At 39.7% G+C, this 26,401-nt stretch overlaps 1 protein-coding gene across 1 annotated transcript in view; it reads left to right on the top strand.

The window, feature by feature from the left end:
* The first annotated feature begins 231 nt into the window (after positions 1 to 231).
* Positions 232 to 26,401, top strand: part of CUL2 (cullin 2) — a 125,315-nt gene continuing 99,145 nt past the window's right edge. The window contains exon 1 of the mRNA XM_024129625.3: positions 232 to 893. The gene's annotated coding sequence lies outside the window, so the exon portion shown is untranslated. The remainder of the gene's footprint in view (positions 894 to 26,401) is intronic.

Here is a 26,401-nt window from a genome sequence, read left to right as displayed (position 1 = left end):
GGTAGGGGAAAAGGGGGTCGGGGCCTGAGGATGGAAAGGAGGAGCGTGGCTGGGGGCGGGGCCTGAGGGTGGGGGAAGAGAAGAAGCCGGGTCTGAGAACGGGGGAGGAGGGGCCAGGGGCGAGGCCGGGAGGAGGAAGTAGGCTGGTTGGGGAGGAAGACCGCGTCGGGGGCGGGGCCTAAGGGGTGGGTGGGGAAACCGGAAGCTGTCCTGAGGCCTCTGCTCCCGGAAGCCAATCGATTGGAAAGTGAACTAACAGAGGTTGCGGCGGTGTCCTGCGTGGAAGTCGCTTCACCTAGGGGCGTCCCCAGCTGCCAGCCGAGCCCCGCGAGCGCATCCTGCGGACCCCACCTCAACGCCGCCGGCCGCGAGGCCCGGAGGCCGCGCCCGCTGCCAACCTCCGGCGACCCTGTCTGTGCGTCAGTGTCACGGAGACACAGCGGGGTCCCCACTTGGTGATGTGACAGAGGATTGAAAGGCTTTTTTGGTAACAAGCAAAAGCCCCCGCCTGGAAGAGGGGAGAGTTTCGTTTTCGTCCAGCTGGAAACCCGGGGCTTTCCAGTAAGAGGGGCGGCCCCGGCCGGAAGAACGGTCACCTGTTGTACACCAGGAAGCCGGTTATAACGGTGACCCAAGGCCCACCTTCGGTTCTCAGGAGTGGGTCACGCCGAGAACCGCCGTCAAGGACACTACTTGAAAAGTTGCTGAGTAAAGAAAATAAAAGCGTAATCCACGTAGTGCAGGCGGAGAAGGACAGCTTTGTGAAATACTAGAATCCCAGTGGAGTTCTCCCAGTAGGGGAAAATCCTGAACTGTTCAGTGCTAGATTACGGCCAATCCGAACTACTGGCAGGTGTAATGCGTTCTAGCGGAGATAAGAGGATAAACACCTGGTAAGTTCACGTCCTCCTTTCCACATTGGCAGAGTTTTGAAATTCCTCCTTCCGGGTCGATAGATGATGCCTGTCTCCACCTCCTTGTAAGAATGAATTTCTTAGTGAGGAACACTAAGAAACTAATGAAAAAGTTAAATTTAAAAATTAACGAAGTCCTTTTGTGTGTGTGCTGAGGTAGGGCTGTCACAGAATATTTATTCGTAAGTAATCAATACAGCTCATGTTAGCTCAGAAAAAAAAAAAAGAGGCATTAGAAGGAAAGAGAAGAAAAAAAGACCAGATTGCTAAACCTGAAAAATAATAACATTCGTTTTAGTCAAGGCTGACCGTGTGCTGGATGAATAGATTTTTAGCTTCGAGTGATTTAGGGGAAATTGTGATCACTCTCCTTCCCAAAACATTGTTCTCCACCTACTTGTTTATTCCTAAATTTCTTTAACAAAGTATACATCCTTATAGGTAGAATCCATTAGATAAAGGTCTTAAAATGCAAGTATGAGTGCTAAGTCAATGTATCCTAAGATGTAAATGTCATACACAATCCTTGAGAGCAGGGGGAGAATACCTGCTCTTCTTGAGGACAGGAGAGAATACCTGGGGTCTGAAGAGAGAGGGCAGGAGATAGCAGGAAAGGTACACGTAGTCACCTATTGCTGGTATGACAAATTCACACAAACTTAGTGGCTTAAAACACAGATTTATTATCTAGAAGTTCTATGGGCTAAAAACCAAGGGGTTGGCTCCAGGGAAGAGTCCATTTCCTTGCCTTTTCCAGCTTCTAGAGGCCACCCACATTCCTTGGCTCGCGGCCCTTTTCCTCCCTCTTCAAAGCCAGCAACAGCTGGTTGAGTCCTTCTTATGCTGCCATCTCTCTGATTCTCTCTCATACCTCTCTCTTCCACTTATGTGAACCCTTGTGATTACAGTGGGTCCACCTTGAAGATCCAGGATAATCTCCCCATCTCAAAATCAGGTGATACAGCAACCTTATTTCCCCCTTTACCATGCAACCTAACATATTCGACAGGTTACAGGGATTAGGATGTGGACATCTTTGGAGGGGCCATTATTCTGCCAGCACACAGTGAAGGATTCCAAAAAAAGCTTGAGCTCCTGAGACAAATCACCTGCTTCGCAGGGTCATCCCTTGTAAAGAATTCAAGCATTTGATTGGAAATGCCAGTAACTGATTTTTCAGTTTCTCATATTTATACTTCAAGATTATAGTAAAATCTAAAATGGTTACCAGGGATAGAGAAGAGGAGCACGGTTATATTCTCATTTTGTGTGATCAGCCACTGTAGTGTTAACAAGTGTCTTCATAATTTGCACCAAGTAGGACCTAGTCTAAATGCCAGCTTTGTTCAAATCTACTTTTCATAGATCATTTAAAGGGGAATTGTATCCACAACAATTATCCCTGTCACAGAATAGGAATTCATATCAGGCCACAAGAATCAAAGCCATGCAATTTCTTGTTTTCAAAGTATTTTTTACTATTTTCCCTATACTGCCAACATTTCACTCCTAATGTGTTTGTTTTACTAATTTACTGCAGAATAGAATTAGAAAACAGATTTACTTTAAAATAATTTACACAATCCCTTTCTATGCAAGCTTTAGGCTTTAAGACTCTAACAAATACAGTGTGCCAATTTAAATATTTGAGAACGGTAAAACAAGTCCATGTAATAGGTACTTGACTTATGATTCTCTAATTTGCTGTTTGGCAAGAAATATTTCACTCTACTAGAAAGTTAACAGTTCTAGGGTCCAACATAGAAAATATCCTTTTATGTGTGGGTGTGTGTACTTTGTTTTTTGAGTTTGGTAAACTTAAACTTCCAAAGCTAATGTGCTCTGAACTCAGCAGAATATTTAGAACGACTGTTAAAGGATGAATATTATAATACAAACTCAGGCCACTGAATTCTTTAAAACTATGAGATTATTTATAGCCATTAGACTATCCTGTCTCATTTTAAAAATAATAGATATATAGTGAAAATCTATTTTCAAATATTTTTATACAGTTTTTTAATTGACAACAAATTCAGTTGCCTGCCAGCTGTTTCCACACAGAATTATATTGTAGCTGTTGTCAGAGAGAACAGTAAGGACTGGAAAACTCTGAAGCTTGGCTAAAAAAAAATTTTTTTTTTTAAATATTTTTGGCCTCGGCGCATGGCATGTGGGATTTTAGTTCCCTGACCAGGGATCAAACCCATGCCCCCTGCAGTGGAAGTGCAGAGTCCTAACCACTGGACGGCCAGGGAATTCCCTTAGGCTTGGCTAAAACTGACCTCTGTTCAACCCTGGAAATCGCAGGATAGGATTTGATAGAATTGCTGTAAAGACTTGGTTCTGTTTTTCCTGAATATTTTTTGGTAGAATAATGATAATAATTAGTATTTCTTTTACTTTTATATTTTTGAGTATGTAGACAAGATGCCGGAGGAACACCAGCATGGTAAAGACATCAGTTATAATTCACAGAGCATATGAACTGCTTTTTAAGTACTTTATCATTTTAATTATTAAAAAAAATTTGAAACTAGTCCCAGAATTAAATCCAATGACTATTATATAAGACCCTTCAAAAGAATCGAGCCCCATTTTACAAGAGGGTTAAAATAAAACAGTGACCCCTGTAACAGAGAGCTCATTCCAACAACCGTTTGGTCAGGGACTAAATTCTGAAGACTAAATTCAATTACATGGACATGGGGCTTCCCTGGTGGCACATTGGTTGAGAGTTCGCCTGCCGATGCAGGGGACAGGGGTTCGTGCCCCGGTCTGGGAAGATCCCACATGCCGCGGAGCAGCTGGGCCCGTGAGCCATGGCCGCTGAGCCTGCGCGTCTGGAGCCTGTGCTCCGCAACGGGAGAGGCCACAACAGTGAGAGGCCCGCGTACCACACGCACGCACACACACACACAAAATTATATTCAAATGTTATTTATTTTGATTACTGAGTTTTTTGTGCCATCATAAATTCTGTGCCCAAGATGAGTGGCTCGCTCCTATCACAGTATCCCAGTCTTGATCTGCAGCTCATATTCAAATCTTATCAATTTTCCCAACATTAGTCTCAATAGCCGTCTTCTCCCATCCATGATCCCATATGGATTCGTGCATTGCACTTCTCTGTTTACGTCTCCTTATTCTGGAGCTGTTCCTCAACCTTTTCTTTCTTTCTTTTTTTAAAAATTTTATTTATTTATTTTTGGCTGTGTTGAGTCTTCGTTGCTGCGCGCGGGCTTTCTCTAGTTGTGGCTAGTGGGGGCTACTCTTTGTCGTGGTGCGCTGGCTTCTCATTGCGGTGGCTTCTCGTTGGGGAGCACAGGCTCTAGGCACATGGGCTCAGTATTGTGGCTTATTTGCTCTAGAGTGCAGGCTCAGTAGTTGTGGCCCACGGGCTTAGCTACTCCACAGCATGTGGGATCTTCCCAGACCAGGGCTCGAACCCGTGTCCCCTGCCTTGGCAGGCGAATTCTTAACCACTGCGCCACCAGGGAAGTCCCCAACCTTTTCTCTCTTAACCTTGATATTTTGAAGGGAATAGGCTAGTTATTTTGTAAAAGGTCAATTAAAAAAAAAAACTATGGAGACAGACTTCATTCAAGGAGAACAGTCAACAGTGATTACATTAGGGCTTAAATAGGCTTCATGGTACTATTATTTCTACTATTTTTGTCATGGAAAAATATTTTTCCTTCTAAACAGTTAATTTTTCATCAAACTTTTAGAATATAGTACATCTATAAATTCAATATAATTTTCAAATTCAGAGATTAATGAATTGGTAATAAAATGTCCTGAACTAACTCTTGACTCGTGAAAATCAAGATAGGTTGGATTTTTCATGCTCTCAGTTCCTGGACGAGCCACTGCAGGCCCTTTGCACATGCCCGTGCCATTCCCTCTGACTGTAATGCTTTTCCCTTTCTTTTGCTTAGTTAATTTCTATTCATCCTTCAGGGCTTAGCTCATTGTATCTTCTTCAGTGAAGCTTCCCTTTAATTGGCACACTGGGTTCAGCCCCTTTAACCATTTATATGCTTTCATTTTACTTAGACTTCTCTTTGGTAGCACTTATAATTTTAATTAAGTAATTATGTCAACGTGTATTTAAAGCCTGTCTCCCCTGCCAGAATATAAACTCCATGATGACATCTGTCTTATTCAACACTGTTTCCCTAATAACTTCTGAATTATTCCTCAGACTCAAAAATAGGAAGAAATGATACTGTGGGTGATGCATTAAGTAGCTCCCAACACAGTTGCATATTAGGCTCTTAAATACCTGTTTGTTTGCTTTTGTTCTACTTATTCAGTGGAGGGCCATGTGCTAGCTATGATTAATAACTGTTTTCTAAAAAGATGAGGACTAAGATCCTGTTATCCAATGAACAGGAAAAAATGTTAAAAAATGCACTTGAAGTGAGAGATTAGCCAGTGTGTCTCTGTAAAACACAAGGGAAATGATAATCCATATTATTTTGTATTTTAAAATGCCTTATTTTTATGCATGCTCCATCAATAATAAGTACTTTAACTAGAATTTACCACGTTCTTGCTCTTCATAAAGTGACAGCCTCTTATCTTGTAGGTTATAGTGCCATCATGTGGATACTTCATTTTCCTAAAATAAAATGTAACATTTTTGTAACAGAGACTAGAAAACTATGATTGGGAAACCCAGCCATTCCCACACCCAGGCACAACAACTTATAATTCAGTACTGGTTCCTAAGACTGGCTGTGTATAGATTCACTTGGGGACTTCTGAATCTGAGTTGTAAGCATGCAGAATTTGGAAGCATTCATTTAAATGGTAAAAGAAGCCTTACAAGAAGATGTGGCACATATATACAGTGGATTATTAGCCATAAAAAGAAACGAAATTGAGTTATTTGTAGTGAGGTGGATGGACCTAGAGTCTGTCATACAGAGTGAAGTAAGTTAGAGAAAAACAAATACCGTATGCTAACACATATATATAGAATCTAAAAAAAAAAAAATGGTGATGAACCTAGGGGCAGGACAGGAATAAGGATGCAGACGTAGAGAATGAACTTGAGGACACGGGGAGGGGGAAGGGTAAGCTGGGACAAAGTGAGAGAGTAACACTGACATATATACACTAGCAAATGTAAAATAGATAGCTAGAGGGAAGCAGCCGCATAGCACAGGGGGTGCTTTGTCACCACCTAGAGGGGTGGGATGGGGGGTGGGAGGGAGACGCAAGAAGGAGGGGATATTGGGATATACGTATGCATATAGCTGATTCACTTTGTTATACAGCAGAAACTAACACAACATTGTAAAGCAATTATACTCCAATAAAGATGTTTAAAAAATCTAATTAATAAAATTTTAATTAAATACAAAAAAATGTGTTAAGTTATGCTTATTGGTTTATTGTAAAGGATACAGATGAATAGCTAGACGAAGCTAGATGAAGAGATGCATAGGTCTGGAAGGGTCCCAAGTGCAGGAGCTTCTGTCCCTTGGAGTTGGGGTGTGCCACCCGCCCCCAGCACATGGATGTGTTCACCAACCTGGAAGCTCTCAGAATCCCATAGTTTAGAGATTTTAAGGAGGCTACATCATGCAGGTAAACACCAGCTCCTTTTCCTCCCTGGAAGCTGAAAGTTCCAAGCTTCAAATCATGGCTTGGTCTTTCGGGTAACCAGCCCCCATCCTGAAGCTATCCAGGAGGCCACCAAGAGTTACTTCATTAGAACAAAAAATGCTTCTACTTTTTAGGGCGGAGTAATAGTCCATTGTATTGGGTTGGCCAAAAAGTTCGTTCAGGTTTTTCCGTACCACCTTACTGAAAAACCCGAACGAACTTTTGGCCAGCCCAGTATATATGTACCACATCTTCTTTATCCATTCCTCTGTTGATGGACATTTAGGTTGCTTCCATGTCCTAGCTATTGACATATATACACTATTGATACTATGTATAAAATAAATAACTAATGAGAACCTACTGTATAGCACAGGGAACTCTACTCAGTGCTCTGTGGGGACCTAAATGGGAAGGAAATCAAAAAAAGAGGGGATATATGTATATGTATAGCTGACTCACTTTGCTGTACAGCAGAAACTAACACAACATTGTAAAGCAACTATACTCTGATGAAAATTAATTTTTAAAAAAAGATGCTTCTGGGCTTCCATGGTGGCGCAGCGGTTGAGAATCCGCCTGCCGATGCAGGGGACACGGGTTCGTGCCCCAGTCCAGGAAGATCCCACATGCCGCGGAGCAGCTGGGCCCGTGAGCCGTGGCCACTGAGCCTGTGCGTCCGGAGCCTGTGCTCCTCAACGGGAGAGGCCACAACAGTGAGAGGCCCGTGTACCACAAAAAAAAAAAAAAAAAAAAAAAAAGGTGCTTCTGTCACTCAGGAAATTCCAAGGAACTTAGGAGCTCTGTGTCAGGAGCTAGGGGCAGTGACCATATATATATTTCTTATTATGTTACAATTAGCCATTCTGTAGGTGCACTGAGGTATCTCACTGTCATTTTTTTTTTTTTTTTTTTTTTTTTTTTTTTTGTGGTATGTGGGCCTCCCTTTGCTGTGGCCTCTCCCGTTGCGGAGCACAGGCTCCGGACGCGCAGGCTCAGCGGCCATGGCTCACGGGCCCAGCCGCTCCGCGGCATGTGGGATCCTCCCAGACCGGGGCGTGAACTCGGTTCCCCTGCATCGGCAGGCGGACGCACAACCACTGCGCCACCAGGGAAGCCCCTCACTGTCATTTTTATTTGCATTTCCCCAGTGACTAAGGATGTTAAGTTGAGTAATGTTTCATGTGCTCATTTTCCCTCTCTATATCTTTGGTGAAGTGTCTTTGCTCATTTTTTAATTGGTTTTTAAATTTTCTTACTATTGACCTTTGAGAATTATTTACACATTCTGGATGAAAGTCCATATTATATGTGTGTTTTGCAAGTACTTCCTCCCTGTCTCAGCTTGTATCTTTATTATCCTAATAATGGATTTTGAAGAGAAGTTTTTAACTTTGATGAAATCCAGTCTATTAATTTGTTATTTTATGGATCAAGCCTTCAGTGTCATACCTAAGAAATCTTTGCCTAAAGAACAAAGATTTTTCTTGTATGTTTTCTTCTGGAATAATAATAATTTCAGGTTTTACTGACCAGGTTTTTAAAATTTCCTTTATTTATGGTTAGGAGGCTGTGAAAAAGAAATTATGGGCCAAAGTCTTTTTGCCATGTTCTGAAAAGGCAATATCCAAAGGTAATACTCTTTACATTAATACCCATTTTAATATAAAGAGTAAACAGAATCATCTCAGACTTGCCCAGGAGACCAATAAAGTCTAAGGAAAAGTCTTCTTTATCTCAGCACATGGCAAACTCATTGCTTAGGCCAAAAATCTGATTATAATCCCTGAGGTTTTTCTTTCTCTCACTTAGAAGTGGCAAACCCATTCATGCTACCTCTAAAATAATTCCCTAATCCATCCACTTCTCACTATCTTCTATGCTAAAAGCCCTAATCCAAGACACTAGCATTCTCTTGCTGAGACATTGCGATAATATCCTAACTGGTCTCTCTGTTTCCATTCTTGCCCCCTGTTATGGACTGAATTGTGTCTCCCCACTCAAATTCATACGTCGATGTCCCAACCCCCATTACCTCTGAATGTGATCATGTTTGCAGATAAGGTCTTTAAAGAGGTGATTAAATTAAAATGAGGCCCTTAGCATGGCGACTTAATCCTATATGACTGGTATTCTCGTAAGAAGAGGGAGAGATCCCAGGAGTGTGTGCACAGAGGGGTGAACGTGTGAAGAGACAGGAAGCCATCTGCAAGCCAAGGAGAGGGGCCTGGAACAGATGCTCCCTTTACGGCCCTCAGAGGAAACCAACCCACCGGCTCCTTGATCTTGGATTTCCGGCCTCCAAAACTGTGAGAAAACAAATTTCTGTCGTTTAAGGCAACCCAGTTCATTGTATTTTTGTTGAGGCAGCCCTAGAAATCCAATATACCCTTCTACAGCCTAGTGAATTTTCAAAATACGGTAAACCAAATCATATTGTTACCCATGCTTAAAAGCCTCCAAAGATTTCCCAATGTGGTTAAAATGAAATCTAAACTTCTTACCGCGGTGTACAAGGTCCTACAAGACCTGGTCTTTGTCTTCCTTTTCAATTTCATGCTGTAATACTCTCCTCTTTGCTCGCTATGCTCTGATCATACTGGCTGTCTTTCTAGTCCACAAACACACCAAACTCATCTCTTCTTCAGGCTTTTTTCATTTGCTGTTTCCTCTGCCTGGAAATCTTGTTCTGTAGATCATTGTGTGACTGGCACCTTCTCTGTTCAGAGAGGCCTTTACTAATTATCTTAGCTAACACATTACCCCCATCACTTTATTCCATTACTGTGTTTAATTTTCTTTATTAATTGCTGGATTTAAATGATCTTTTTCATTGTTTACCTGGTTATTATCTGCCTCTCCTCACTAGAATGTAAGTTCATTGAGGCCAGGACCCTATGAATGCTGTGCCTGGCACCTAGAACATTACATGACACATAGTAGGTATGCAATAACAACACAGTGAATCAGTGAATGAAAGAAGGATGTGTAAATACGTGTGTAGTTTGGCCTGGTTGAAGTGTTTAGTGTTTTTTTTTTTAATTAATTCAATAAATATTGACCACCTTTGTGACAACTGACAAGTTCTAAGGAGACTCAGGCAGTCCTATGGAGAGGCCACACGGACCACATGGAAACAAGGCCTCCTCCCAGCAGTCATGAAGGGACTGAGGCCTTCTGCCAACAGCAACGCGGGTGAGCCCAGAAGCAGATCCTCCAGCCAGTCAGCCCTTCAGTGACTGGAGCCCAGGCCAGTATCTTGACTGAAATCTCGTGAGAAACCCCAAGCAAGAACCATTCAGCCAAGCCCCTCTGAAATGCCTGACCCACAGAACCTGGGAGAAAATAAATATTTATTCTTTTAAGCCAGTGCATTTGGGGATGATTTGTTGCACAGCAACAGGTAACTGATAAATTCACAAACCTGGAATCTAGGATTTGTCCTTGATAACTTTCTTCTCCTTCAACTCCAATGTCAAAGCCATCTACCCATCTCCCAAATCTTCCATTTCTCCCTGTCTTTTCCTCCACTATCCTAGTCAGTTCTCTCGTAGGCACGTGCAATAATTTTTTTTTTTTTTTTTTTTTTGCGGTACGCGGGCCTCTCACAGTTGTGGCCTCTCCCATTGCAGAGCACAGGCTCCGGACGCGCAGGCTCAGCAGCCATGGCTCACGGACCTAGCCGCTCCGGGGCATAGTGGAATCTTCCCAGACCAGGGCACGAACCCGTGTCCCCTGCATTGGCAGGCGGACTCTCAACCACTGCGCCACCAGGGAAGCCCCTGTTGTTGTTTTTTTAATTTAAGGAGGCTGCTTCTTTCAGGATCCAGGTTCATGGCTTTTCATAAAGCTTGTGACTAACATTAATTGTACTCCTTTTATTGGATATAATTATTTAATTTTTTTGTAACCTAAATCCAGGCCATCACATTTAACCCTTGTTAAATGTCATGCTGTTTGTTTCATTTCTGGAACCTGAATATATCTTTAAGAATCTTGATTCTGTAATGACCTACAAATTGAATTAATTTGACATTGATTTATTGAGTGCCTAGTATTTGCACATGACTATGCTTTCCTAAAATTTCACCTATCTTTAGCGCAACTAAGAACTAGAACAGAAGGCCAGCAATCCCTTCTCCACCACACCAAGGTTCTAGGCAACCGAGAAAATTGAGGAGTCAAAAAGACTGAGAAAGCAAAAAGGGCAGGAAAGAAAAGAGGAGGCCAGAAAGTCAAGGGGCTAAGCTCAGTGGGAAAAGTAAAGAAATGTCTTGCACCACCTTCTGGGCTGTGTGTGTTTCGTAAATGTGTATGTATGTTTGTGTCATAGTAACATTGTTTTTGTACAGCTAATAGGTTATATTTAAACTCTTCCAGATGTCAGAGACAGAAATGATTTACCATAACGTTAATGAATCTTGAATTTCCTTTCCAAGGCCCTCTGTGGGGCTCTAGCGTTTTTTGTGTTTTTAAAAAAATTTATTTATTTATCTATTTTTATTTATTTATTTATTGGCTGCGTTGCATCTTCGTTGCTGTGCGCGGGCTTTCTCTAGTTTTGGTGAGCGGGGGCTCCTCTTCGTTGTGGTGCACGGGCTTCTCATTGCAGTAGCTTCTCCTGTTGGGGAGCATGGGCTCTAGGAGCCCGGGCTTCGGTAGTTGCAGCACGTGGGCTCGGTAGTTGTGGCTCGCAGGCTCTAGAGCACAGGCTGAGTAGTTGTGGCGCACGGGGGAGCACAGGCTGAGTAGTTGTGGCGCACGGGCTTAGTTGCTCCACAGCATGTGGGATCTTCCTGGACCAGGGCTCGAACCTGTGTCCCCTGCATTGGCAGGCGGATTCTTAACCACTAACCACTGTTAGAGGGAAGTCCCTCTAACGTTTTTTTAATTTGTAAGTTTATATTCTTTTTCTTTTTTTTTTTATATTCTTTTTCTTAAAGATGACCCTTCCAATCCCAGATCTGGCGAGGTTACATTTTACCGTGAAGTTTTAGAATAAATAGAGGGGGAAGGGTGTATGGGGGACAGAATATCAGAGGTCAATGTTAGTTCAGACAGGCTGAATGAAAATGTTTTGAGTCAAGTATATTTTGAGTGGGACTACCCGGAAGGCTCATTGGTTTCTGGCTTAGATCATTTGCAAAAATCCAACAGATTAGACACTGAATGAAAAAACATCAAGAGAGCTTTTCATACTGATTAGAGAGCTTTTCATACTGATTTTACAACTAGTTCTTTCCCTTAATAGATAGCATTATTCACTTTAGGTTTTATGGAATTTCAACAATTTGGACTGGAAATAACGTTGAATGTCACCTAGTTCAAGTTTCTTATTTTATTACTGAGGCACAGACATTTAATTGACTTGTGTGATGTTACAGCTACAAAACAGATCTCCTGTTTCTTGTGCTCTATTATGTCTACTCCCTCTAATTAGAAACTATTCCCTTTGGTGTGCTAAAATGAGAGCAATAAGCTGAACACTAGCTGTGCTACTACCAATGTCAAAAGCAGCTGCTCTATTCAACATCCATTTATGATAAAAACTCTCCAGAAATTGGGCATAGAGGGAACTTACCTCAACATAATAAAGGCCATATATGACAAACCCACAGCTAACATCATACTCAACAGTGAAAAGCTGAAAGCATGTCCTCTAAGATCAGGAACAAGACAAGGATGCCCACTCTCGCCTCTTTTATTCAACATAGTTTTGAAAGTCCCAGCCACGGCAGTCAGAGAAGAAAAAGAAATAAAAGGATTCCAAATTGGAAAAGAAGAAGAAAAACTGTCGCTGTTTGCAGATGACGTGACACTATACATAGAAAATGCTAAAGACACTACCAATTGTCAATTGGGGGAGACAGACATTAAATAAACAATCATGCAAATAATTACTTGATTATACTTGTGATAAGGGTTATAAAGAAAAGTACAAAAAATTATAAGGCCGTGAAACAGGAACCTGATCAAGTCTAAGGAGAAGGTTGGCTCTCCTGAACAAGAAACTTTTAAGCTAAATCTTGAAGGATGGTAGAAGTTATCTTGGAGAAGAGTCAGTACAGAATTGTTCTGGGCAAGGGATGCTTGTGGAAAGGCTCTGCATTACGAAGGAGTTTGGCATCTGAGGAAGTACAAGAGCACCGGTGTGGCTGGAGCATGGAGTACACGCAGACGGAGAGAGCAGCCAAGGCTGGAAAATGAGGCAGGTGCCAGAGCACAAAGTCTCTTTTTACCTACTGTCTAGGAATTATAAGTTCCTCAGGTTAACTGGCTCATGCTAACCAGATTCACATGAGGCCCATTTCCAATCAATCAGAAAATTAATTTAATAATTGATTCCAAAGCTTACTTCCGAAATCAAGAACATTAGATTGCTAAATAAGAATATAGAATTAGAGAGACAAACGTCTGCTGTGGAAATACATAGACCCATATGGCCCAGTAATTTCCCATTTATTCAAATCATTCATTCATGCAATTAACATTTACTGAGTGTCCCATTAGACATGTTTCTACCTTCTTATATATTCACTAGTGTTTTGCATAGAGTAGTTGTTCAATAGCTTTTCACTCTAGTGTTGGCAGATTTTCCCCATGGGTCTCTCACATTTCTGCTCATCTTGCAGACAGAGGCACTGACTACTTTTGCTGCAGACGTTGTTATCAGGGATGTTGTATAGCAAACAGTCCATTATAAAGCCGCTGCTTATTGAAGATTTGAGATTCCTAATCTCAGGGCTCCTGAGATACAACACAAACCCACTGTGCGCTCAATGGTCACCTGGGATGCTTCGTGTCACCCCTGTGGCACTTGTTGGGAGGGACATGGGAAACTAGTGTGAGCATGAAGCTCATGCTTCGTGCTGTGATGATGTACATAACAAAGTCCTTTGTCTCTGACCCAGGAGTTTTTGTGTCTTCTGACAGCATCCATGAAACTGTGGCAACTTATCTGCTTCTTAGTATAAATTCTCAGATCCTTCACAGTGCCTGACATATAGTAAAGATGACCTACATGTGAATAGGTATGTTACAGTATGAAAGGGAAGGTGTTCATATAGAAGTATGAATAGCAATGCTAGTTCAGCTTGATGGTAGTGGTAGGAGGTTGGGAGAATACAGTCTTGTAGGATGAATAAAACTTTCACTCCTAGAGAAGAGTAAAGATATTCCTGAGAGAGGGAATATCTTTATTCCCAAATGCAAAGAGTCATTAAAGGGCCTGATGTGTCTAGAAATAGTTAAAAGTTTAGTAACAGGATAAATTGGGTCGGTAGCAGGAGATAATATTGGAAAGTATTAGCCCATTAAAAGCAGGTATTCCAGAACTATCAAATATGTTGTAATTGCACTGTTTTCTGAGCTTAGTTTCAAAATCAAATTTGCACTCACGGAGGTAAACTTGCATCTCTGAGCAAACTTTGTTCTGGACTAGTTTCAAATTCAGGTAGTGTTAATCTTTTCTAATAAATGACACTGTTTAAATGTATAAATATGCTTGCTTTTTAAAAACCTTGTAAAACACATTAAACAAATAAATATTGGATTTTTGGACTTCTGTTTATGTCTCCTCTTACATAAAATTTATTGTTCATAATGTATATATATATACTTCTAACACATTTCAAAATGTTTGAAAAATGTCTATTCTAAGATCAAGTGCTATAGCTTAAGTTGTTTTTCTCTTCAAATATCAATCATCACCTTTATAATTTATATATTCTTTCCTAGCACAGATAGGTAAAGCCTGTACATAGAATTGTGAAATGTGGAATCTGAAAGTAAACTTAGGACTCTTCTAGTCTAGTACTCTCTGTATGCTGGATTTAATTATTCTGCCACTAAAGGTGAAAAATAATTTTCTTAATTAATAAAAAGCATTACACTAGGAGACATAATATTTCAATTTTCTGTTTTTCTTCCCACAAATTTTTACACAACTTGTGCTTTCTGTTTTTAAAAATGGAATTGAGGAGGCAGTTCAACACGGCGGCGTAGGAAGATCCTGAACTCACCTCCTCCCACAGACACACCAAATCCCCAGCTACATATGGAACCCCTCTGAAAAAGATCTGAAAACTAGCTGAATAGCTCCTGCACAACAAAGTATAAAAGGACCACATTGAGATGGCAGGAGAGGCAAATACTACATCCTCAGTGTGGTGACCCACAATCGGGAAGGATCTCACAAGGATGGAGCTTCTCCCTAAGGAGCAAGGGGTTCACACCCCACATCAGGCCCCACAGCTCTTGGGACCAGTATCAGAGAGATGAGCCACCAGAACATCTGGCTTTGAAAACCAATGGTGCTTACCTCCAGGAGGCCCAAAAGGCTGTAGGGAGTTGAGACCCTGCTCCTAAAGCATTCAAGTGCAAACTCACTCACCTCGGGACCAGTGCAAAAGCAGTGATTTGAAAAGCACCTAGACCATATGTGAAGGAGATTCATTTGCTTATCATAAGTCGTCTGTCACTGGGGCAAGGGCCTGTTGGGACTCTCTCTGGGGACAGAGGCACTGGTGGGTGCCATTTTTGCAGTCTTGCTCTACCTTGCTAGTGCCAGCAATGTGCCCCACCCTGGCGCTCTACTGCGGCACCTCTAAAGCTGGTGTGGTGCACGGAGTCCACCCAGGGGATACCCCTTGAGTGACTGGCTCTGGTGTTGGTGGGAGGGGCTTGCGTTTATGGACCCCATGGGACTAAAACAATCAGAGAGACAATTCTTGGCATGCTACCACCTCCAGGGCATGGCACAGAGAGCAGATAGCAGACTGAAACACACCCTCAGTCTTCCTGTGAAAAAGGCCTATTTACTTGTCCTGGCGCCTCAGCCTGATGAGCAGGTTTACCACACATCTAGAGGCTACAGAGGTGCTGTCAAAGAACAGAGGCCATCTTTGTGCTCTCCCCTGGCCTTGCTACAGCTCACCAGTACCTCCCAGAAAGAAGCTTATACATTCGTCTGGAGTCCCAGATTTTGCAACTTTGCCAAGATGACACCTCAATATCACCTTGTCTGGAGGCCAGCAGGGTTTACAATTGCAGTCCCACAGGACTGTATATATTTTCATACATTAAAAGATGCTGCCAGAGGGTGACTTCCAATCAGCCTAAGGTGCAAAATAAGATTCAATCTATGCTCATGGATTGGAAGAATTAATATTGTTAAAATGTTCAGACTACCCAAAGCAATCCATAGATTTAATGCAATCCCTGTCAAAATTCCAATGGCATTTTTCACAGGAACAGCACAAATAATCCTAAAATTTCTGTGGAACTGACAAAGATCCCAAATAACCAAAGCAATCTTGAGAAAGAAGAACAAAGCTGGAGGCATCACGTGTTGTGATTTCAAACTATGTTACAAAGCTATAGGAATCAAAATGGTATGGTATTGGCATAAAAACAGACACATAGATCAATGGAACCGAATAGAGAGGCCAGAAATAAACAACAAAGGAAACAAGAATATACAATAGGGAAAGGACAGCCTTTCTATAAATGGTGTTGGGGATAAACAACAAGGTCATGGTGTATAGCACAGGGAACTATATTCAATATTCTGTGACAAACTGTAATGGAAAAGAATATATATATACACACACACACATATATATATAAAACTGAGTCACTTTGCTGTACAGAAGAAATTAACACAACATTGTAAATCAACCATTCTTCAATAAAGTTTAAAAAAATGGGGTTGGGAAAACTGGAAGGCTACATGCAAAAGGATGAAATTAGACTACTATCTTACAGCACACACAAAAATTAACTCAAAATGGATTAAAGACTTGAATGTAAGACCTGAAACCATAGAAATCCTAGAAGAAAGCATAAGCCAGGGGCTTCCCTGCTGGTCTAGTGGTTAAGACTCTGCCCTTCCAATACAGGGGGCACGGGTTCGATCCCTGGTTGGGGAGCTAGGATCGCACATGCTGCAGTGCAGCCAAAAATAAAGAAAGAAGAAAGTATAAGCTGTAAGCTCCTTGACATCCATCTTGGCAATGTTTTTTTTGGATCTGACTTCAACAGCAAGGGCAACAAAAGCAAAAATAAACAAGTGGGACTTCATCAAACTAAAAAGCTCCTGCACAGCAAAGGAAAAGTCAACCTACTGAATGGGAGAAGATATTTGCAAATCACATATCTGATAAGGGATTAATATCCAAAATATATAAAGAATTCATACAACTCAATAAGAAAACAAAAATCCAATTTAAAATGGGCAGAGAATCTGAATAGACATTTTTCCAAAGAAGAGATACAGATGGCCAACAGGCACATGAAAGGATGCTAAACATCACTACTCATCAGAGAAATAAAAAACCAAACCACAAAGAGATATCACCTCACACCTGCTGTCATGGCTAGTATCAAAAAAAAAAAAAAAGAAATAACAAGTGTTGGTAAAGATGTGAAGAAAAGGGAATGCTTGTGCGCTGTTGGTGGGATTGTGAAATGGTGCAGCCACTGTAGAAAACAGTATGGAGTTTCCTAAAAAAATTAAAAATAAAACTAGCATATGATACAGTAATTCCACTTCTGAGTATGAATCTGAAGAAAATGAAAGCTCTAATTCAAAAAGATGTATGCACACCTATGTTCATTGCGGCATTATTTACAATAGCCAAGATATGGTAACAGCCTATGTGTCCACCAATGCATGAATGGATAAAGAAGATGTGGATATATACACAATGGAATATAATTCAGCCATAAAAAAGAAAAAAGAATGAAATTTTGCCATTTGTGATGATGGACCTTGAGGGTAATATGCTAGGTGAAATAAATCAAATGGAGAATGACAAAAACTGAATGACTTCATTACATGTGGAATCTAAAAACAAAACAAATGAACAAACAAAACAAAACTCATAGATACAGGGAAGAGATTGTAGTTGCCATAGAGGAGGGTGGTGAGTATGGGCAAAAAGAAGGAGGTCAAGAGGTACAAACTTCCAGTTATAAAATAAGTCATGGGGATGCAATATACAGCATGGTGACTATAGTCAATAATGTTGTATTGCATATTTGAATGTTGCCAAGAGAAAAAAATTTGTAACTTTGTGTGGTGACAGGTGGTAACTACACTTATTGTGGTGATCATTTCAGTGTATACAAATATCAAATCATTATGTTGTACACCTGAAACTAATATAATGTTATATGTCAATTACAACTCAATACAAAAATAAACATATTAGCACTAAATTAGGACTTTCCCATGACTTAATTAGAAGATAGTAAGATAATTGAATAGAGAATAACATTGCCACTATATGATTCAATATCACTTAATGTCTTGTCCGTGTGCTTTTAAACTTACTTAGCATACAACTCATGGTATGTATTCTACACGTTTCTGAAAAAAACTGGGACTCACCGATGACCAATGATGTAGAGGTTCAGTGGGAGAGATGAGGGTAGATACTCACAATACACTTGCACACTTGGGACACTTGTTTCTATACTTTTTGCCATCTGGGCCATGGAACGTGTGAGTATCCTACTCCTCACTTGGTTCCGAAATTCACTGTAGAGTTTATGGAAATTGAAGAAAATATTTTTAGAGTGGTTTTCTACCCTTCCTGCACCTTCGCTTATGATGAGGAACAAGTGAGGAATAAATAATGCAGAGTAAGAAGAAAAAAGTGATTACATGTAGCAGTAAATCAATAAGTATTTACAAATTTCTATAATGGACTCAGAATTGTCCTGGCACTATGGTGGGTCTGTAAATATCCATCATCATTCTCCTGAGGGTGCTTGTAATCTAGTTGCAGAAGAAAGCTGACAAAATTGGTAGAGACCAATAGAAATGTTTGTGTTGCATTGCACATCACAATCTATAAAAGCTATGAAAGATCAAAGATGAGGAGATTCAATAGACCTAGAAGGGGAGGCTTCTGGAGGAACTGAGAATGTTGCCGAGTCTTCGTGGGAAAGAAGGAAATCCTGCCATTTGCGATGACTTGGATGAAATTTGAGGGCATTATGCTAAGTGAAATAAGTGAGACAGAGAAAGAAATACTGTGTGATCTCACTTATATGTGGAATCTAAAATGTCTGAACTCATAGAAACAGAGAGTAGAGTGGTAGTTACCAGGGGCTGGGGGAAGGGGAAATGGGGAAATGTTGGTCAAAGGGTACAAACTTCCGGTTATAAGATGAATATGTTCTGGGGGTCTAATGTACAGCACGGTGATTATAGTTAACAATACTGCCTATATACTTGAAAGCTGCTACGACAGTAGATCTTAAATATTCCCACTACAAAAAGGAAATGTTAATTATGAGGTGATGGACATGTTAGCTAAGCTATGGTGATAATCATTTCACAATATGTAAGTGTATCAAATGAACACATTGTACACTTTAAACTCTTACAAGGTTATGTGTCAGTTATATCTCAATAAAGTTGAAAAAAGTAATATAAGAAAAATATGCAAAAATTTTTTAAAAATAGAATCTCATAAGATAGCATCTGAATTAGGGTAAAACTACATATCAACTGTTAAAATTGTAAAAAGTAATCATTTTATGATATTCCTTTAGGAATATCTTGACTTCCAGGTACTATATCTCTTACACAAGTTTAACTTCTCCAACTCCTGACTTTCATGGATGAGGAACACGAGACTTCCTTGAAGGTTATGAGAGCTGCTCAGATGGAAGACTGAAAACTGTGTTCTGAATACATTCCCTGCTTTCCCACTACCCAGAAGTCCTCTTCTCCCATTTCCTCTTTCTCCTTCTTCTCACTACCAGGTACCCATCCACACAGATAGTCATTGTCCTTCTCTCCTGTTCTTTTCTGGGGTAGATTGGTCAGAAATGACTGGGTAAACTGGAGGAAAACTTAAATAAGAAAGAACTTGGACAAGAACCCATGGTGATGTGGAATGAAGCAGAGTGATATAAAGGAGTAGTGTGAGAGAGCTTGTCAGGGTGATGGAGCTCCTCTGAATCCTGATGGTGGGGCTGACTACACTGTTCTGAACGTTGTTAAAACTGATAGAAATGTACATCTCTCCCCCAATCAATTTTACTGCATGATAACTTAAAATAAAAAAGGGTGAAACAGTGCAAGGAGGTCAGACTTCTCGTCTTTCCTATCTTCCTAAACAGTCATGAGGGAAATGTGATGAGGATCTAGGCTAGAAAGTGGCTACTTGTTAGAAATATTCAATAGTATAGGTAAACAGACCCACCACACTTACACATGGGCTGATTTCTAAGACTATATACATATTGTATGAATATGTGAATGTTTCACTTTTTCTCTTTTTTTTTACCAGCAAAATACATCTTTTTGAAAGCAAGAGGTTGCTAACTTTTTTTTTAGGTACATGTGATATGTGAATATTTTTATTAAATGATAAACCATTGTGCAATTTTCAGTATATTATTAGTCTTATTTGCTGACCTGTAGGGATCTAGATAAGCAAACCGTAAGGTTAAAAGGGTCAATGTTTTTTTTTTCTTACTGGACTCATATTCTATTTACTGGCTCTTAACCTTGCCATACCTAAATATGCTATCTTAGAAATCCCGTTGCATAATCTTGCATAGTTCCTATCTCCAACATTGGTGCTGAGCAGACTAAGCACTTAGGACCCATTGGGCACAAGTTAACTCTACTGATTGACCTCCTTCCTTTGCCCAGAGATTGTGACTTCACCAGGTACCCTTTCAATAATTAGCTTCCTTCTAGACTGGCCACATTTGATTTGCTCTGTGCTCTTTACCCCTTCCTCCTAGAATGGGATGGTCCACATTTCTTATTTTTATTAAGTTACAAGTTTTCCCATCTTCTCTGTTATCACACTTATTTGGGTGGATCATGATTCATGTTCTACTCTAGTGACACACATTTTTTTTGTATTTAATTAAAATTTTATTAATTAGATTTTTTAAACATCTTTATTGGAGTATAATTGCTTTACAATGGTGTGTTAGTTTCTGCTTTATAACAAAGTGAATCAGCTATACATATACATATATCCCCATATCTCCTCCCTCTTGCGTCTCCCTCCCACCCTCCCTTATCCCACCCCTCTAGGTGGTCACAAAGCACCGAGCTGATCTCCCTGTGCTATGTGGCTGCTTCCCACTAGCTATCGGTTTTACATTTGGTAGTATATGTAAGTCCATGCCACTCTCTTACTTCGTCCCAGCCTACCCTTCCCCTCCCCGTGTCTTCAAGTCCATTCTCTACATCTGTATCTTTATTCTTGTCCTGCCCCTAGGTTTTTCAAAACCTTTTTTTTTTTTTTTAGATTCCATATATATGTGTTAGCATATGGTATTTGTTTTCCTCTTTCTGACTTACTTCACTCTGTATGGCAGACTCTAGGTCCATCCACCTCACTACAAATAACTCAATTTTGTTTCTTTTTATGGTGGAGTAATATTCCATTGTATATATGTGCCACATCTTCTTTATCCATTCATCTGTCACTTAGGTTGCTTCCATGTCCTGGCTATTGTAAATAGAGCTGCAGTGAACATTGTGGTACATGACTCTTTTTGAATTATGGTTTTCTCTGGGTATATGCCCAGTAGTGGGATTGCTGGATCATATGGTAGTTCTATTTTTAATTTTTTAAGGAACCTCCATACTGTTCTCCATAATAGCTGTATCAGTTTACATTCCCAACAACAGTGCAAGAGGGTTCCCTTTTCTCCACACCTTCTCCAGCATTTATTGTTTGTAGATTGTTTGATGATGGCCATTCTAACTGGTATAAGGTGATACCTCATTTGTAGTTTTGATTTGCATTTCTCTAATGATTAGTGATGTTGAACATCCTTTCATGGACACATTTTTAATATATATAACTGTTGAGAAAAATGTCATCTCTCCTTCTTTTATATATCACATATTATTTATTGTAAGCCATTACTCAGATTCATTCTCTCGTCCCAACTCTGGGAAGTCACCTTCTAAATGCACTGTCTCAGATAGTGAACTTTATGGGTATTTCTTTTTTTTTTTTTAAATTTTATTGAAGTATAGTTGATTTATAATGCTGTGAGGTGTTTCTTTGAAATGAGCTCTCTTTTGACACAGCTTTGATCTTCTTAAATTACCTGTCTGAATGTGACTGCAAAGAAATATAAAGGATTCATAGGTAATTTTTTTTTTTTTAATTTAAAAGAGGAGGACTTCCCTGGGGGCGCAGTGGTTCAGAATTCGCCTGCCAAAGAAGGGGACATGGGTTCAAGCCCTAGTCCGGGGAGATCCCACATGCCACGGAGCAGCTAAGCCTGTGCGCCACAACTACTGAGCCTGAGTGCCCTAGAGCCCATGCTTCCCAAAAAGAGAAGCCACTGCAATGCGAAGCCCGCGCACCGCAAGGAGGAGTAGCCCCCGCTCACTGCAACTAGAGAAAGCCCGCGCGCAGCAACGAAGACCCAACGCAGTGAAAAATAAATAAATAAATAAATAAATAAATAAATAAATAAATAAATAAATAAATTTATATAAAATAAATAAATAAAAGAGGATACTTTTCCTTTTCTTTTTAAATAGATTTCAACCAGAATTGTCTAGGAGAGGCATAGATGTAAACTTTGCATCTGGTTCCACCTTCTCACATGGAAAACTCTTATGGGCTCTCAGCTTTTCTGATTAGAGACCCTGGACTTTTTCTTTTTTTAAGTGTACAGTTAAATGACGTTTTTAAAAATTAACAGACTTTATTTTTTAGAATAGTTTTAGATTTACACAGAAATTGAGCAGGTAACAGAGTTCCCACATCCCCTCTCCCTTCACCCCCAGTTTTCCCTATTAACATCTTACATTGAGAGGACACATTTGTTACAATTAATGAATGTATTTTGATACATTATTATATATCCATATAATCCATATGTTTCAATTTTCCTTACTTTTTGCCTGATGTCCTTTTTTTTCTTTCTTTCTTTTTCTTTTTGGCTGCACTGCGTGGCATGTTGGATCCTAGTTCCCAGACCAGGGATTGAATCCGCATCCTCTGCACTGAAAGTGTGGAGTCTTAACCACTGGACTGCCAGGGAAGTCCCCCTAATGTCCTTTTTCTGTTCCAGGATCCTCTCCAGAAACCCCATATTACATTCAGCAGTTATGTTTCCTCTTGGCTGTGACAGTTTCTCAGACTTATCTTGTTTTTGCTTGTTTGTTTTTGTTTTTCTGTTTGTTTTTTTCTTTCAGATTTATTGAGATAGGACTTATCTTGTTTTTGATGACCTTGACAGTTTTGAGGAGTGCTGGTCAGGTATTCTGTAGAATGCCCCTCTATTGGAATTTTTCTCATGATTAGACTGGAATTTTAAGTTTTGGGGAGGAAGATCACAGGTGTAAAGTGCCATTCTCATCACATCACTTCAAGGGGACATACTATCAGCAGTGAGTTATCATTTTTAATGTTGACCTTAATCATCTGGCTGATGTGACATTTGTCAGGTTTCTCCACTGTAAAGTTACTCTTTTAGATTCCCTTTTTGTTCTGTATTCTTTTGAAGGAAGTCACTTTTCCTGGTCTATACTTAAGCAGTGGGGACTTATGCTCCCCTTCCTTTAGATGGAATACCTACATAATTTGTTTGGAATTCTCCTGCACGAGATTGTTTCTTCCCTCCCGCGTAATACTTTATTCAGTCATTCATTTATATTAGTATGGACCCATGGATATTTACTGTATTCTGTGGGTTATAATCTTTGACTCCTTTATTTTCTTGCTCACATTGTTCTAGCTTTGGCTGATGGGAGCTCTTTCGGTCGGCTCCTGTGCCCTTTGACATACTCCTATCAGTGTGGATGTTTTTATTTTTGAGCACTTCCTTACTTTCTTACACTACACTGCAAGATGTTCCAGACTCATCTTGTACATTTCCTGCCCTATCCCTAAGTCAGATGTTTCTCCAGATAGGAACCTTGCACTTTTATAAGCACAAAACAGCTCCTTAATTAGCTATTCCGAACATAAAAACTGTTCTTCAATCTCTTTTTCTTTTTTAGTTTACTAGAAACAAAAGATGGAAAAATGTTTTAATAAATGATGTAGCCATGAAATGCAAATTTCCAGTAAAGGTTTAAGAAAAGATGATTCAGATTTAGTATGTAGATTATAAAAATGAGACAAATTATTTGAAATCGTAAGTCCCAGAGAAACCAGTGGTCTTTGGGTTGCATGTCTATAAAGGAAGCTTAGAAGGACAGAAAATGATTCTGGTTGGGCTCCTCAAGTAGTAGGTACTATTTACAGATTAAGAAATGAACTTGGAAAAATTCAAAAGAGGAAAATATGTCCACTCACAAGTGGAAAATGAATAGAAACAGACATACTTTGTTTACTGAGTTTTGTAATGACATTTTAAGGTATTCTACTTAAAATGTTTTTCATTAATTTACCTCCTTAAATATTAATTTATAAGTTACTTTGCCTGTCTAAGGATTATTTAAGTGTTCTCATAAGGACCAAAATCAGAAAGATTTTAAAGTGAAGAGAGCTGGCTACAAAGTAGAATATCTATTGTTATATGATCTGATTTGTGTAAACATATTTAATCATATTCATAAAAAAACTTGAGGAATATTTATCAACCTAAACATGGTTATCTATTTCTGTAATATTGGTAGGTTTTTTTTTTTTTTTTTACAAAAAAAGCATTTATTACTTTTGAAATTGGAAAAAAATAAAGGAATTCAATAAACATTACAGAAAGCCAAAATACATTTTTTGAGTAATATATGTAGCTTTTGCTAAAAAGTAAAAGAAGGAGAGGACTCAGAGATGAACTAGGGTTTGAGGTTTGGTTTGGAGGTAAAGGCCAAGTATTGCTTAAAGCAGTGTCTTGAAGGGTTGACTAGAAAGGAGACTTTTTTTTTTTCTGGAATGATGAAGTAATCTCAATTTAATATTAGGGCTTTATATGCTATAACGTTTTTAGAAATGTAATTTCCCTATTACCCAGGTGGGGTAAGATATAAATTCTAGAAAGGTCTCTAGCATTTAGAATGGAGGAGTGTTACAGTGATTCATATTTGGCACTCTCTGTGTTAATCCACACCTCCAGCTAGAGTTTGCAAGGAAAATGGTGGGAGCAGAGGTGCTTCATGAGTTCTGGGCAACTGTTCCCAAAATTCTGGCCCCTGGACCACTTTACACTCTTAAATATTATTGAGGAACTCAAAGAGCTATGTTTATGTGGGTGATATCTAGCACTAGTTCCCTTATTAGAATTCAAAACAGAAAATTAAAAACACCTAATTATTAATTTAAAAAAACCAACACATTTTAACATAAACTGCATGTCTTTATGAAAAATAATCACATTTTCCAAAATAAAAGAAATTCTTTGAGTTTTCATTCTTTTAGTGAGAAGAATGGCACTGCTTTCTGTTTTTGTGTTTCTCTTTAATATCTGGCTTAATAAAAGATACCTAGATTCCCTATGATTGAGGTATACGAAGAAAATAGGAGGTCTTAGGAGAAGAATTTAATAGTCTTTTTGGGTAATTGTGGATATTCTTCTCTGATACTACAGAAAATTTGACAGGTGGACGTTTCTTAAAGGTTAGTTGCAATGAAAATCTGAAACCATATCAGGTAATGTTTTGTACTCTGTTTTTTATATATGTGTAAACACAGACACACACACCCCTATCTATCCATTGGTCTATCTTTCACCTTGAATCAATCTTTTAACCATGCATGATTTTGAAATGTCCTGCATTGGTCATTTGGAAAATATTGGTTCACCGTGTCATGTACATCTTCCATATGTTGAGATATCTCATCATACAGTATGAAAAAATCACGACCATTAATAGTGCTACAGTCTCATCAGAAAAGTCTTTAAGATGTCAATCTCATGGCAGACAAGCAGAGTAAAGTTTTACTGAGCTCTGCCCACCAGAGCAACAGCCAGCTCTACCCACCACCAGTCCCTCCCATCAGGAAACTTGCACAAGCCTCTTAGATAGCCTCATCCACCAGAGGGCAGACAGCAGAAGCAAGAAGAACTACAATCCTGCAGCCTGTGGAACAAAAACCACATTCACAGAAAGATAGACAAGATGAAAAGGCAGAGGGCTATGTACCAGACACAAGAGAAGAAAAGGACCTACAAAAACAAATCCAAAACAATTAAGATAATGGTCATAGGAACATACATATCGATAATTACCTTAAACGTGAATGGATTAAATGCTCCAACCAAAAGACACAGGCTGGCTGAATGGATACAAAAACAAGACTCATATATATGCTGTCTACAAGAGACCCACTTCAGACCTAGGGACATATGCAGACTGAAAGTGAGGGGATGGAAAAAGATATTCCATGCAAATGGAAATCAAAAGAAAAGTGGAGTAGCAATACTCATATCAGATAAAATAGACTTTATTTTATTTTTTTAAAAAATTATTTATTTATTTATTTATTTTTGGCTGTGTTTGGTCTCTGTTGCTGCACGTGGGCTTTCTCTAGTTGCGGCGAATGGGGGCTGCTCTTCATTGCAGTGCGTGGGCTTCTCATTGCAGTGGATTCTCTTGTTGCAGAGCACGGGCTCTGGGTGTGCAGGCTTCAGTAGTTGTGGCACGTGGGCTCAGTAGTTGTGGCTCACAGGCTCTAGAGTGCAGGCTCAGTAGTTGTGGTGCATGGGCTTAGTTGCTCTGCGGCATGTGGGATCTTCCCATACCAGGGCTTGAACCCGTGTCCCCTGCATTGGCAGGCAGATTCTTTACCACTGCACAACCAGGGAAGCCCTTAAAATAGACTTTAAACTAAAGAATGTTACAAGAGACAAGGAAGGACACTACATAATGATTAACGGATCAATCCAAGAAGAAGATATAACAATTATAAATATAT

This window comes from Physeter macrocephalus, chromosome 11 (genome assembly GCF_002837175.3).
Source record: "Physeter macrocephalus isolate SW-GA chromosome 11, ASM283717v5, whole genome shotgun sequence".
In the NCBI taxonomy this organism is placed as follows: Eukaryota; Metazoa; Chordata; class Mammalia; order Artiodactyla; family Physeteridae; genus Physeter; species Physeter macrocephalus.
Note: the sequence above shows the minus strand (reverse complement) of the source record. Positions and strands in the feature narration are given on the sequence as shown.